Source organism: Quercus suber, unplaced genomic scaffold (genome assembly GCF_002906115.3).
Source record: "Quercus suber isolate HL8 unplaced genomic scaffold, Cork oak 2.0 scaffold_822, whole genome shotgun sequence".
In the NCBI taxonomy this organism is placed as follows: Eukaryota; Viridiplantae; Streptophyta; class Magnoliopsida; order Fagales; family Fagaceae; genus Quercus; species Quercus suber.
The window spans coordinates 118538-134759 of record NW_027070252.1 but is presented as its reverse complement, the minus strand read 5'-3'; the positions used below and the strand labels follow the sequence as shown (position 1 = coordinate 134759).

The window sequence follows — 16222 nt, the reverse complement described above, 5'->3', positions numbered from 1 at the left end:
CCTTGCAATAATGGAAAAGTAATATTATTTTTTTGGCACCACACTACTTTTGAGTTTTGACTATGCATGGTAGCTGAAAGGTTAAAAAAAAAAATTGCGTTCACACTACTTTTCTTATTTTTTATTCTTTTGTTTGCATTTCATTTTACGTTCACACTACTTTTCTTCTCTTCGTGTCTCTGTGCAGTGATTTCTATGGCTTTGATTGTGGTTGTAGTTGAGTTTTGGTGGTTGAATGAAATATTATTTTATTGTAGTGTTTATATTATTTTATTATGTTAAAAACTAAAATAAACTGCTATTGGATGAGAGAAGGTAAAATATATAAAGTGACTTTTTGTACTGCTAAAAAGCTAAAACTTTGGCTCCATTGCTATGGATGCTCGAATATGATGTGAAAGAACCAAAAAGAAAGAAAGAAAGAAGTTTTGATGGTTGAATGAAATATTATTTTATTGTAGTATTTATATTATTTTATTGTGTTAAAAGCTAAAATAAAACCACTGCTGTTGGATGTGAGAAGATAAAATAGATAAAATGACTTTTTGTGGTGTTAAAAAACTAAAAATTTGGCTCCACTGCTATGAAGGCTCAAATATGATGTGAAAGAACTAAAAAGAAATAAAGAATAAAAAGGTTGCGTCGCCTGAGAGATTCGAACTCTCGCGGGGAAACCCCATGTACTTAGCAGGCACACGCCTTAACCACTCGGCCAAAGCGACGCTTCATGACATTTCGACAGCATATAAGAATATTAACGAAGGATATTTGCTTATGATTTGCATGTGAGCCTGTGAGGTACGTCGTTATTGGCTTATGGCTTACACATATTTTGTTTTCTTCGCAAGAGTAATTTTTTTTTTAGTAAAGGGGGAAGATTATTCCTTTCTTCTCTACTTCGAATAACAACAATATGGAAGAAGAATATTCACATTGGTTCTCTTCTCTTGCTTTCGTTAAAGAAAAAGTTAAATTGGTTATCTCAAGCTACATTTCCCTACGTAATCAATAAAGATGGCCAGAGATTGCATGAATCAGAATCATGTTATAGTAGGGGCAAAAAATTAGAATTTTAAGAATGAGAGATCAAAGTGATATCATAACATATACAAAAGTTCAACAAATTTAAGAAGTCATATAATGATACAAGTAATATGAAGATTTTTGAGGAACCAGAAATATACATTTTGAAAAAAATTTAGAATAGTTCCACCCTGGGTTATATACTTATATATAAGGAAACATGTTAGGAACTCCGCATTTAGGTATAGATAGAAGTTTTGTAATCCCTTTAGTTAGTCAGTTGATATTAGAATGAGTTAGTTAAGATTTGAGCATATGTAGCTCATTTAACATACGGCTTAATTCTTAGTAAAGGGAGGAGAATAGGAGATTATTCCTTTCTTCTCTATTTTGAATAACAACAATAAGGAAGAATTAACTAGCCAATATTATTAGTAAGGGGAGGAGATTATTCATTTCTTCTCTATTTCGAATAACAACAATAAGGAAGAAGAATATTCATATTGTTCGTCTTACTTTTCTTGCTTATATTAAAGAAAAAGCTAAATTGGTTACCTCAAGCCACATTTCATTACGTCATTAGTAGAGACAGTTAGGGTTTGAATGAATCATATCATGTCATATTATAGGTGAAACTAGAATTTAAAGAATGATAGGATCAAAATAATAACAAAATAGAAGAAGTCATATAATAAATATGAAGATTTTGAGGAACCAATCATATATATTTAAAAAGATTTACAATAGTTCCACCTTGGGGTTATATATAAAGAAAGTAGGAAATAAAAAAAAAAAAAAAAAAAAAAAAGCTTGTTTTTGAGGTGTTCATGTGCTTTCATTACATTAAAATTAAAATTATTTCACTATTCAGCTTAGTTTTTTTACTATTCATGGACTTCACTGCACTTTTTTCATTATTAATAAACCCCATTGTACTATTTTAATTAATTTTTATCTTTATCTATAGTACTTTCTGCAATAATTTTTCAGTTTCAGCAAAATAAACAGTATCTAAACACACTCTAAAAGGAACTTACTAAAAAAAAAACAAAAACTTACCCGTTAAAAGGAACTTACTAAAACATACCAAGAAAATAATGATGATAAAGAATGAATTCGGTGGTTGTAGGCATTTTTGTGATTCACCCAACTTAGAAGATGGTACTATGATAGCAATTTATTTTTAGAATTATTAGAATTTTATTAATTTATGATATTTTTAATTAAATTACAAATTATACCATCTAACTTTAACTTCATCTAAAATTTAATTCAATTATATGGGCTTGATGAGTTTGGGGTCTAGAATTAGAATGAGTTTGAAGAATTTGATGATTTGTATAGATTTACTTGCTAGGTTCAAAAGAAAAGATAGGAGAAAGAGAGTAGGGGGAAAGAGACAAAATTAGATGAGAGAGGAAAGACAAAAAGGGGAAGAGAGAGAATCAAATGAGAGAGGAGAAAAAAAAATAGAAAGCTCCAGCAACATTGTAAATATACATAGTTATCCTAGCGGTAGGAATGAATGGCCCAGATATAGGTATTGGGTCGTGGGCCGTACTCGAGGATGGCAAGTAGCCCAAGGACAAATAAACACTAGCAAAGGCATACAAATTAATGGGCTATGGAAGAAATCTAGTCATAATGAACAAGAAACGTCTGAAGAGAAATACCTCCTCGGCTAAGCCGAGTAAAGGTCAAATGTCCAACCATCCATCGAGAACAAGGCAACAAACAATTGTGCTGGGAAGGATAAACATCAGAGATGGATGAGACAAAAGAGGGTTGGGAGATATCTGAGAAGAAAGTTGCTACAATCGCATTAAATGCTTTGCGTCTAACCTCCTGGCCGCATTAATGTGAAAGTGATACCTAAATAGTAACTTTTAGTCTACAGCTACCTCCAAAGACTTCATAAAGATATTGATGAGACAAGTATAAAAAAGATTAGCAACCTTATCTACATGTGGAGGGTTGAGATGAAAAAATGAGGGGAAATATAAAAGAAAAAAAAACCCATAACAAAATGGATCATCAGAAAATCTAGAGAAAAACTAATGTACACTCAAGAACTGTAATTTTGTATAAGCTAAAAGAGAGCATAAAGTTGTGATTTATAACTATTTTGTGTTGACTTTAATTCTATGCTAAATTTGATTGTAATTAAGTTCAATCTTTTGTACCCTGTATTTTATGTGGGATTTCATTATAAGGGTTGTGTGTAAGAGAGAGTGTGAAAACTTAAGGCAATTGAAAACCAAAGAAGTTTTCACGGGTAGCTCGTGAGAAGCCATCCCAAGAAGTGAAGCATGTGCTCAGCACATGACTGGAATGCGAAGAGTCATGATAGATGGTGACAGCTAGTTTTCGCGAATGTCTCATGGGTAAGGCCTTCTCGCGAGATACCCACGAAACATTCTGTTTTGCTAATTTGTTATATCTAATACACTCTGTCTCTACCCACACTATATATACCCACATTACCCACATATGTTGAGGAGTGCTTTCAGAGAGAAAACCCTAGCCACAACTTTTGAGAGTTAGAGATTGTTATACCCACAATCCTCTACACAATCCATTGTAATTTTCCTCAGCTCTTATTTCTCAATTTCCAAATCCTTAAGAGATTGATAGTTCAAACACTTACTACACCCATCCTGAGTGTAAAGTGAGGTTTTGGTGCTGCTGAGAAGTATTGGAAGAAGCCATTTGTTTAGTGGATGCAATCAGGCTGAATTGCGTGATCTGGAGAGCTAGAGAAGACTAAGCTTGGTGAAGTCAGTTGGTAGTAGGAGCTTGAAGGGCTCGAGTACATGGAATAGACTAGGCTTGGAGGGTCTTTTGTTATTTGTGTACTTCAAATTATTCTCTAGTGGATCGATTTACCGCTTGGAAGGCAGCAGAGAAGTTTTTCACTAAGTTCTTCGGTTTTCTCTTCGATAACACATTGCTGTGTTATCTTGTGTTTGCATTCTTTTTCCTACTCTTTTAGCTTTCATTTTACTGTTGTAATTTAATGAATATGGTTTAGAGTAATTATATTGTTTATTTGCTTGCATTTACTCTATTTCGTACTTAGTTTAAGTTAGAGTAAAATCAACCAAGCTATAATTTTAACTTGGGGGTCTAAACAGCTTTTATATTTTCACACAAATTCGAGCTTTCAGAGAGATATATAAGAATAGACCTTCCTCGGACTAGACCGAGGAAAACTTTTCTTGTTCAAAACTGTTTATTTTATTCTTTCCAGTAATAACTAACCTATTGTGACGATTGTCCACCTAACTCATTGAAAGTTTAGTTTTAAGCCCACTCTCTAACAAATTTATTGTTTTGAGCTCTTTGGAGTTTGGACCATTAACCATCTAGTTGGGCTTTGAGTGGAAACTGTGTCCTTACAGTAGCAATAATGGATACATACAGTGTTATACATAGACAGATGTGGGTCAATTTTGAGCAAAAATTTGTGAAATTGTCCACTTTTTTTTTTCTTTTTTTGCACCAATTAGTGCGAGTGCTCTATGAATCTTTTAGCAAATCCAACGAGGCTTATCACAAAAAATGCCCCCAAAAATAGGGAGAGATTGTTTATAGATTACTGATAATGTAGAAAATCAACAGTTGAGATCTTTGTATGTGTGGATGGATAATGGTAATGGATTCATCAAGGGATGAACCTGCAACAGATTTGAAATGGAGAAAAAGGAATACATCGGTGTGGTGTTTGCCAAACACCTTTCGATGATTAAGTTAGAACGGAATTCAGTTGAAGAGTATTGCAAGAGAATTCAACTTAGCAGTAGTTTTTGGGGTGAGAATTGTGTGTACCTTTTGGTTCTGTTCCTATTTGGCTTTATAGCCATCTTGTCTTTAATGAGCAACATATCTCTGCATTCATTCTCATTTGTAACGGTTAATATGTTACAAACCGATGCTTTGATTTGTGTAACGTCTTCTTTTCTGTTGTTCCGTTTATTACTCTTCGGCATAAATGCTCGCTATAAATGCATAACGTATCTTGGGTGTGTCCATTATTGAATGACGAAGTTGTTATTTTTTGGGCTCATCAGTCGCCCCCTTATTGCTGTCCTTGTCTTTATGACAGGATAAGAATATAGGATTCGTCGCTTCATTTTCTAGTGTACGACGTATTTATTGCAAGTTGATGTTTCATCTGTCTCTGTGACACGTGTACGACTAAGATTGAAGTACTGAAGGCTAAGGTTACATCTCTTTTTGACAAGGTGAATTAGGCTCAGGATCATGTGAAAGTTCTAGAGCAGGATGTGAAGACTAAGAAAGCTTTCTCTAGGCTGAAAGATAAGTAGATCGAAGATGCTGCACTTAAGCTTCAAAAAGTTGACTTTGAGGTGGTTGAAAAGTTTAAGAAGTCTGACACATATTCTGACAAGCTGTGCAATTGTTATGTGGAAGATTTTAAACTTTTTCACAAGTACATGGCTAAACATAATCCAGGTTTAGACTTTTCTACTCTTGTCATTGAGGTAGTTGAGAAGGAGATTCTGACGATCATCCTTCAACTGATGCGGCAATTGGTAATGTAGATGATATTGTTGTCACTACTGAGACTCCAGTGAATATGTCTCCTTCTAATTGGCTTGAAACACTTCTTTTATTTCTAACTTCTGAAAAACAATTCATTGGACTCTTTTATTTTGAGCAATTTTATATTTCCAGCTTTTAGTCTCTGTTGAGGACCAAAATTTCATAAAAAAACTCATTCCATGAAAAGTAAGGAAAGACCATGGGCCTTAATAAAAGAATGCCCAATTCATGAAGTTAAGAAGGACCATGAAGACCCAAAATCCCAAAAAGAAGAAAAAAGAAAGAAATAATAATAATAATAAAGAAAGAAAAAAAGAAGAGGATTTCGGCCAGGTTAGAGGACATGCAGCAAGGATCTTGGTCAGGCCAGAGGATATGCAGCAAGAAGAATCAACATCAAAACCAAGATGTATGTTCAGATTTCCAACAAAAAAGCCATTAAAAATCTAGCAAAGACCAGGTATTATCTTTGTGACCCATGGTCCAAGCCCATGAGATCCTGAGTGAATAGTAAGGGAGGAATGGTTTGGTCGGTAGGGGAGTAATTTTTGGTGAAATGAGGATCCCGAGGATTTCCATTGGTTCATATATTTGCTTGGAATGCATGAACCAATGAAAAAACTCAGTTTCCCCATGTGCATGACACCTCCCCACAATTTCCTCTTAATTGTCATTTTCAACAAAACTGTCACAGTACATCAGGCAGCCCACCCACTATTTTGACTTTTCAAGAAGGAATCTTTCATTTGTAACTAAATTCAAATGCTCCTTTTAAGTTATAATTGTCTAAATAAGCTAAATATATGCCCAATGCACTTTTTTAGGTGCCAGAGGACATGGTTTTACCCAACAGACCTGGGGCGTCCTCGCCCGGGATATCAGACCAAGTCTGTTATAAAAAGAACACTAAGGCATAGTAGAAAGGGGGATTGGGAGGGGAGAAAATGGGCATTCATGGGAAGATTTTAGAGGTTCAAAACATATATTCTTAGAGTTTTAAAAGTCGACAAGAAAGAGAAAGAAAGAAACAAAATAAGAGAGTCAAGGTGGAGGACTTTGTCCCATATCCTTGAGATCATTCAAAAATATCACTTAGCCTCCAAAGAAACATGTGCCAAAACATGTACACATCAGATATCACTCTCTTCCACAAAAATCCTCCTCACCTAACTATCTTGAAAGGCAATGCTCAAGCAAAGCCACTTGGATTTGAGTTCCAAATCCCACAAGTCTTGTGCAAAAGCACTAAGTCTGTGAGAATTGGGGCCAAGATCCTCGTGACTGAATCATTCTCATAAAATTCATTTACATATATGTATATGTATTAAAATGTATATCCTAATTTAAGAAGTTAACAATTATTTAAAGATATGTGTATTGTATAGAGTGTTCTTATGCAGGACTTATAGAGGTAAAGGGAAATGACAAAACTCTATTGCACAATAAGCATGGAGAAAGATTGTATAGTTCAAAGAATCAGCATTCTGAGTTCTTATAGGCCTAGTACGTCCGAGGTACTACGACAGTGCGCTCGAGGTCCCAAGTGAAGGAACTCTTTTAAATGTTTATACAATAAAAAATAAGCCTTAAATATTCTATTTTAATCTCTTTCTCATTGTGAATATTATGAATAATTATTTTACTTGTTTCGTAAGAGTAAAGGGTCATTTTATAACACTAAAACACTTATAATAATATTTTATTACTTAGGAGGAATCGCATTTTTGCTTTAAGGAGATTTATGTGACTTGCGCACAACTTGGTTCGTAATCAGCCCCCACTTAGCTGCGGTGAACCAAACCCAGTCCACTAAACAACAAGTAAAGGGCCCAGGATCCTTGTTTCTACTTGAGCCTGGGTACTGTCCAAAAAAAAAAGGACCCTTACAGTCTCTAAGAAACAATCTCTTGGCTCACTTGTTTTGACCATGTTTATTTTTTTTGCTTTGGTAATATTTTGCTTCATGTTTGAATATTTTGATGCTATATTACCTCATCCTTGACGTGTTAACTTTCAGCAATTTTTGTGGTCATGTTTGAATGACAATTATATTATACTTTTAGATAACTTTATTTCATGTATTAATGACAATTAAGTTATGTGTTAATAACTTTTTAGGTCATATATTAATGACGATTTCATTATGTATTAATAACTTTGTTTGGGTCATGTATTAATGATGGATTCACTATGTATTAATAACTTTTTTAGGTCATGTATTAATGACGGATTCGTTATGTACTAATAACTTTTTGGGTCATGTATTAATGACGATTTCGTTATGTATTAATAACTCTTTTGGTTATGTGTTAATAACTCTCTTGGTTATGTATTAACGACGGATTTCGTTATGTATAATAATTCTCTTGGTCATGTATTAATGACAATTTCGTTATGTATTAATAACTCTCTTGGTCATGTATTAACGACGATTTCGTTATGTATCAATGACTCTCTTGGTCATATATTAATGACGATTTCTTATGTATTAATACCTCTTTTTTGGTCATGTATTAATGAAGATTTCGTTATGTATTAATAATATTCTCGGTCATGTATTAATGATGATGATATCTTTTGAATAATATTGTTCTTCATGCTTTATTTGCAAATGATAGAAATCCGAGCTAAAATGGGAAATAACAAAAATGAAAATACACTTAAAGTAAAAATGAAAACTCTTTAAAGTTTCTTATTGGTAGTACTTTTCTAAGTACTTCATGCCCCATGGACGAGCATAACTTCTTAAGGTCTTTCCACATGCTACTAACTCACTTGCTATCATCTTTATTTCACCTATGGGAGCCTTGATATTGTTTGTCTCTTGCTCTCTATTCTTTCTGTCTCTCCACTGTCGTCTGTATGGATCCGTCTTTCACACGAATTTCTTCAGCTTTCCTTGACAAATTAAGGTCTCTATTTGTTTTTTTAAGTGTCTGCATTCGTCGGTGCAATGTCTGTGATCTTAATGAAACCTACAATACTTGTTTTTATCTCTGCCTTTTGTCGGAGCCAATATGGGTTGAGGTCATTGCAAAGATGATTCATCTTTTATATGTATTAACACATATTCAATAGGCATTATCAAAGGTGTAAAATTAGTAAACATTAACGTTTGATTTGGGAGGTTTCTCTTTTCATCCGAAGTCTGCTTTGGGCTTTATGTTTCCTTCTTCTTCTCAAGCTAGATGTATTTTGTTGAACCAAACTTTGGCTGCCCCCTTTAGTGTAGTCGAAAAGGCTCTACACATTACTTCATCCAGAGTCATCTGTTGGTGCATTCAAGTTTTGAAGGACTCGACATAGTCCAAAGGATCTTTTGAATCGTCATAACTCGAGTTGAGGGAGGCAAGACTTTGGTGGAAGAGGACTATTCAATACCTTAGTGGTGAACGGTGAATTTGTTCCAAGTTCTCCATGTCTTTTTCTTTCACGACACTCCTAAGCTCGTCCATTTCTCTTCTTATGTTGTAGAGTTCACTTTCTATCTTGGATGAATTTTCTTCTGATGCCTTTGTTCTTCTGTTAATTTGACTATCTAAATCCTTTTCATTATCGTTTCCTTCAATTCTTCAAGGTTGTTATTCCTCATTATAATTCTCGGCAATCCATTACCGTTCCTAGTTTTGGGATTCAGCTGCTCTTCGTAGTTCTTCATTTTGGTGGGTCAACTTTGCTACATTAGCTGTGAGAGCCTGAATCTGTTGTGTAGCTTGCTTAGGGTTCATCTTGTACTATGAAGATCTCTTTTGTCAATTAGGGAAATGACTTGAATGATCAGCATTTCCCACAAATAGGCCAAAATGATGATGCATAAATTCAACAGTTGGGATCTTTGTCTATATGGATAGACAATGGTAATGGATTTGTCCAGGGATGAACCTGCAACAAATCTAGAGAAAAAGGAATACACTGGTGTGGTGTTTGCCAAACACTTTCCGATGATTAAGTTATAATGTATTGCAAGAGAATTCAACTTAGGAGTAGTTTTTGGAGTGAGAATTGTGTGTACCTTTTGGTTTTGTTCCTTTCCGACTTTATAGTCATCTTGTCTTTAATGAGCAAAGGATCTCTAAATTCATTCTCATTTGTAAAGGTTAATACGTTACAAACTGATACTTTGATTTGTGTAACGTCTTCTTTCACATTGCTCCGTCCGTTACTTCTCGGTATAAATGCTTGCCATAAATGTGTAACATATCTTGGGTTCATCCATTATTGAATGGCAAAGCCGTTATTTTTTGGACTCATCAATTACCAATGTGGAACCATCAATAACTAATCGTTTAGAAATGCATTCCATGTGCCACACCGAAACATTCACACAAACAGGAATATTTTCACACTTATTAGTTATTAGGAACTATCATACCTACTTACGTATGATAGTTCACGTAGTGTAAGAAGGAGGAACTGGGTTTTATCAATCCCCTAAGAAGGGAACAACGTTTCTCATTGACACGAGATGAGTTCGAGAGAAATTATATATACTTATGGTTCTACTTTGATAGATTATATGCCCCTTTAATAATTTTACGATTCATAGGATATATTAAGTAATAAAATTTTGATGAGAGAGCCAAACTTCTTAGTATAAAATTTTCTTTTTATTCAAGGACATTTTAGAAAAATCTATTATTATCCCAAAATTTAACTATTGCACATATAATTATATAATCTTTATTATGAGGGAAAATTACACTTTATCACTATACCCTATGTTACACTTTGCATCCTAAATTTTTTGAATGCACGTTTTGTACCATAAACTATGACTTTTGTTACACTTTGCACCCTGATGTTAAGATTGGTGTTAATTTGGATGGAAAAGTATAATATAATGTGAAAATACCTAATTTCCCCTCTTCTCAATCCATTAAAAACAAATGAAAAGGTACACTTTATCATCTTAAAATATATTTCTTATTACACTTTGCACTCTAAATTTTGAATTTCCATCCAAGTTAGTACTAAACTTAATGTCGAGGTGCAAAATGTAACAAGACTCATTACTCATTAGTTTAGGGTGCAAAACATACACTCGAAAAGTTTAGGGTACAAAATATAATATGTGGTATAGTTTAAAGTGATAAAGTGTAATTTCCTCTTATTATAAAATAAACTGAATTAAAAAATATAGAATGTTTTACTAATTATATAAAATAAATAATTTTTTTGATCATTATAATAATAGGAGAGGGAGCTCGAACTATGATTCTTGTCATAAAGAAAAACAAGTACGTTCACTTAACTAATAACTATAACGCTTTTGTATCCAATAGTGGTAGAAACTTTACCATTATATCGAGATGTTAATTATTCACGCATGTCTTCCACATCTTTTAAATAATTGGCATACAATTTTATTATCATTAAATAAATGTAAAAATAATTTGATTATATCATAAATTAAAGGGTCAATATTGAGTAGAAAAAAAAGTGTGAGAGGGTATTTTAATTATTTTAAATAAGATAAGATATCAACCTTCAAAAAATTTCTCAACTTAGTTATATGAAATTAATCTTATTTTTATTCTAACAAAATAAAAATTAATCTTATTTAAAATAAGTATATATTTGGTTTTATAATTTACAAGATATACACTTGAGATAAATATTTATCTTGTTTTTTTTTAAATTATTATTATAATTTATTTTAGGCAAGACTTATGTATAGTACTTAATACTGTTTCTTAGGTTCCCCTTTTAATTAAGATTTTACAATGTAGTTTTTTTTTTTCTTATAGGATGAAAGTGTTTTTTTTTTTTTAAGTTAAGTAACTATATGGCTGAATTTCAAAATAAGAATTTAAGGAATAATATTTAAGATATTGTAAGTTTTGTCCTTTTATTTATGTACATATAATAAGCAGGGGAGGAGAGATTCAAGCCCATATTTTTTTTTTATTATAAAAGAATAGGGTAAGCCTATATTTTATTTTTTTAGTAGAATTGTGATGTGCTTTTGTGTTAGAATCTATTTTCCTCTCCCCTCTGTGTGTGTGTGTTTATTTCTCAAAAAAAGAATGGATAATTGTACCACATTGCTTAAGAGAGTGTATTGTGCGTGGTATAACTTGTCCCACCCTCCCTTAAAAGTTACCATGACTTTTAAGTAGAGTTGTGGTGTGCCTTTGTGTTAGAACTCCTTTCCCTCTTCTCTATGTGTGTGTGTGTTTGTTTCTCCAAAAAAAAAAAAAGACTACGCAAATTAAATATAATTTAATTGGAATGATCAATAATATCAAATATATCTTCTCAAAAAAAAAATATCAAATATATATATAAATTGTCACCATCATGAGAAATTCTCAAACTTAACTAAATCTTATATCATCATTAATTTAGTAAAAATAAAAATTTATACAGATTTCATTAAATCATGAAATGGCTCATTCTAAAAAAAAAATGAAATGGCTAAAATCATCACTTATAGCTATGGTTCAAATTCTTTTAAAGGCTCGAATAGACTTTGTAATTCTTAAGAGTCGATGATAATAAATTGTGACTATTTTTTACTTTTTAGGATACAAAATAAGTCGTGACTCTTAAGGATTTCAAACACCGCTACTTTATTTACTATTTTTGATGAGGGATAGAGACTACAGAGGGTGGATTAATTATTGGAGGAGATATAAGAAAGTGTGGTATCGATCATTTGATTCGTTTCGGGTTCTATCCCATAAATCCCAGCATTATGTGACATTGGTTGCTATTCTTTAAAAAGTCATAAAACTCATAATATTGTTTGTGGAGTCGTACGTAAGATACAGCACAAAACATCAAATCGATTCCTCAAGCATCACGTGTGACATCCAAAATACGTCCCCCCATGAACGCTTAGAGTCATAAATCGACACTTATATTAGAGATTCTCCAAGATTTTCTGGAGCAAGAAAAAGTGCATGTAACGGACCAAAGGTCCAAAAATGATTGCATGTTTTTTGTTTGATAGTTTATACTTTCAGGTATAGACGGGTTTGGGCAATAAAAACTTTTATCAATTGAATTAATTAAAATATATCGTGATCTCATTCTTTCCCAAACTTTGCTTCTAGATGTCTAAAGTGACATTAATTATTATACAGGAATAGGTCCTTGGTTGGTAACCAGTAGTAGCCCACAAAGGATTTGGTTAATGCTAATCAATCATGGCCTTGTGGTGAAAGTGTTGAATCTTTGGAAAGGTGGTGTGGAAGAGGGCACATTATTCAGATTCAAATTAAATACATGTAATTGAGTAGGGGACGAGTCTATTTAGTGGGCACCAAATGCTATTATTGACTTGGACACCCATTTTATTTACCCACTACAGATCTTGAAGAAAGTTTGATATATATATATATATATTATTAAGGCCCTTTTGGCTGTCTCCAAAAGCCGTCCACCTGTCCAGTTTTGATTAGAAAAAATAGTAGAATGGCACCAAGGGTCACTGACTAGAATTGCACAAGTCTAAACTGACCAAGTTTAGGAGTCAGAGTCAGAGTCAGACCAAAAAGTGCGAGGTAATATTTGAGGAAGGCATTCAATTGAGCCGGCTTCTATAGAGTATAGACTAAAGCGTAAATATAGGCCTTTTTAGTGTACTAGTATTAGTGGTGCTAAATAACTATTTTTAGCACTACTAAAATTCAAAATGTACTCTGCAATAATGGAAAAATAATATTTTTTTTGACTCCACACTATTTTTGACTGTGCATTGTAGCTGAAAGGTTAAAAAAAAAATTGCATTCACACTACTTTTCTTATTTTTTATTCTTTTGTCTGCATTTCATTTTGCGTTCACACTACTTTTCTTCTCTTCGTGTTTTTGTGCAGTGATTTCTATGGCTTTGATTGTGGTTGTGGTTGAGTTTTGGTGGTTGAATGAAATATTATTTTATTGTAGTGTTTATATTATTTTATTGTGTTAAAAACTAAAATAAACTGCTATTGGATGAGAGAAGGTAAAATATATAAAGTGACTTTTTATAGTGTTAAAAAGCTAAAACTTTGGCTCCATTGTTCTGGATGCTCGAATATGATGTGAAAGAACCAAAAAGAAAGAAAGAAAGAAGTTTTGGTGGTTGAGTGAAATATTATTTTATTGTAGTATTTATATTATTTTATTATGTTAAAAGCTAAAATAAAATCATTATTGTTGGATGTGAGAAGATAAAATAGATAAAATGACTTTTTGTGGTGTTAAAAAACTAAAAATTTGGTTCCACTACTATAAAGACTCAAATATGATGTGAAAGAACTAAAAAGAAATAAAGAAAAAAAAGGTTGCGTCGCCTGAGAGATTCGAACTCTCGCGGGGAAACCCCATGTACTTAGCAGGCACACGCCTTAACCACTCGGCCAAAGCGACCCTTGATGACATTTCGACAGCATATAAGAATATTAACGAAGGATATTCGCTTATGATTTGCATGTGAGCCTGTGAGGTACGTCGTTATTGGCTTATGGCTTACACATATTTTGTTTTCTTCGCAAGAGTAATTTTTTTTTAGTAAAGGGGGAAGATTATTCCTTTCTTCTCTACTTCGAATAACAACAATATGGAAGAAGAATATTCACATTGGTTCTCTTCTCTTGCTTTCGTTAAAGAAAAAGTTAAATTGGTTATCTCAAGCTACATTTCCCTACGTAATCAATAAAGATGGCTAGAGATTGCATGAATCAGAATCATGTTATATTAGGGGCAAAAAATTAGAATTTTAAGAATGAGAGATCAAAGTGATATCATAACATATACAAAAGTTCAACAAATTTAAGAAGTCATATAATGATACAAGTAATATGAAGATTTTGAGGAACCAGAAATATACATTTTGAAAAAAATTTAGAATAGTTCCACCCTGGGTTATATACTTATATATAAGGAAACATGTTAGGAACTCCGCATTTAGGTATAGATAGAAGTTTTGTAATCCCTTTAGTTAATTAGTTGATATTAGAATGAGTTAGTTAAGATTTGAGCATATGTAGCTCATTTAACATACGGCTTAATTCTTAGTAAAGGGTAACAACAATAAGAAAGAATTAACTAGCCAATATTATTAGTAAGGGGAGGAGATTATTCCTTTCTTCTCTATTTCGAATAACAACAATAAGGAAGAAGAATATTCATATTGTTCGTCTTACTTTTCTTGCTTATATTAAAGAAAAAGCTAAATTGGTTACCTCAAGCAACATTTCATTACATCATTAGTAGAGACAGTTAGGGGTTGAATGAATCATATCATGTCATATTAGAGGTGAAACTAGAATTTAAAGAATGATAGGATCAAAATAATAACAAAATAGAAGAAGTCATATAATAAATATGAAGATTTTGAGGAACCAATCATATATATTTAAAAAGATTTACAATAGTTCCACCTTGGGGTTATATATAAAGAAAGTAGGAAACAGCTTGGGACCAAATGCATTGAGATGTGGAGACATGCTAAATATTTGTCATGTGTCCACATTTTAACGAGATCACTAGACCTAAACCTTGTCCTGTATATAAATCTATCATTAACCTGAGATTGTTTGCTTCTTTAGTTTCAACCATTTGTCACGTGTCTACATTTTAATGGGATTACTAGACCCAAACCTTGTCCTATATATAAACGTATCATTAGAGATTGTTTGTTTCTTTAGTTTTTCTGTTTTTGACCCTTTTGAGTTTGCTGGGTGGATCAGTTTTGTAAGTGTTTGAGTAATCCCAAAATAAGATGAAATTTCAAGTTGTGTGTGTTTTTAAAGATTATCATTTCATCAACGCACGTGTTTCAATGGCACATTCTATACCGTATAGCATTCAACATTGAAGTAGCCAAATTCTTATCTAGCACTCTAGAGTCTAGATGGGAAATATGTTCATCCACAACATTTTATGTTTTAATTGACTAACATTAATTTTGTCCAATAATATGAAATTTTAGAGCCATGATTATCTTTTTTGAGATAGAGAAAGGTAGGTAGTTTGAGCCATGAAATCTTAACAAGTAACCCTTTGTCCCAGATTTGGTAAATGCTTAGATCATTCACATCCATTTATACAATAAATAAATAAAAAACATTTTACCTCACTAAAAAACTACTTTATCTATTTATATAATTACTTTTTATTTAGAAAACAGTAATACTTATTAAAATACATGAATACAAAAGTAGTATATAAAATTTTTTAAACAAACTTATATAATTACTTTAATAATACATTCTATGTCTCATTCTTTATTTTATAATACATTATATTATAACAATATTATTTTAATGTTAAAATGAGAGAAGAGAGAAAGTGAAACAAAAGAAGAGAGAGAAAATAAAAGAGGAATATATAATATATATATATATATATATATATATATTAGCTCACTGGATGTGGGTGGTTTTTTTTTTTTTTAATGAATTGTATTAGCTATTTTGCATTTTAATGGGTTATGCATAGCCCAATGAGGATACTTTATAAGATAACACATATTTTAATTTTTAATGGAAAAAGTAAACATACCAACATTTAAAAGGTTATATTACGTGGGTTATGTGTATTCTGATTCTTTATGCTCCCACCCACATGTGTCGTGTGATGTTGGGATTTTATTATATTTATTTTACATCACTAAACTACTAAGTCTTTTTTATTTTTTGAGAA

General features: G+C 32.2%; 2 non-coding genes across 2 annotated transcripts; both read right to left on the bottom strand.

The window, feature by feature from the left end:
* Positions 1-640: 640 nt before the first annotated feature.
* On the bottom strand, positions 641-722 carry TRNAS-GCU (transfer RNA serine (anticodon GCU)). The gene has a single exon. It is a non-coding gene; the product is annotated as a tRNA-Ser (tRNA).
* Positions 723-13863: 13141 nt separating this feature from the next.
* On the bottom strand, positions 13864-13945 carry TRNAS-GCU (transfer RNA serine (anticodon GCU)). The gene has a single exon. It is a non-coding gene; the product is annotated as a tRNA-Ser (tRNA).
* Positions 13946-16222: the final 2277 nt, after the last annotated feature.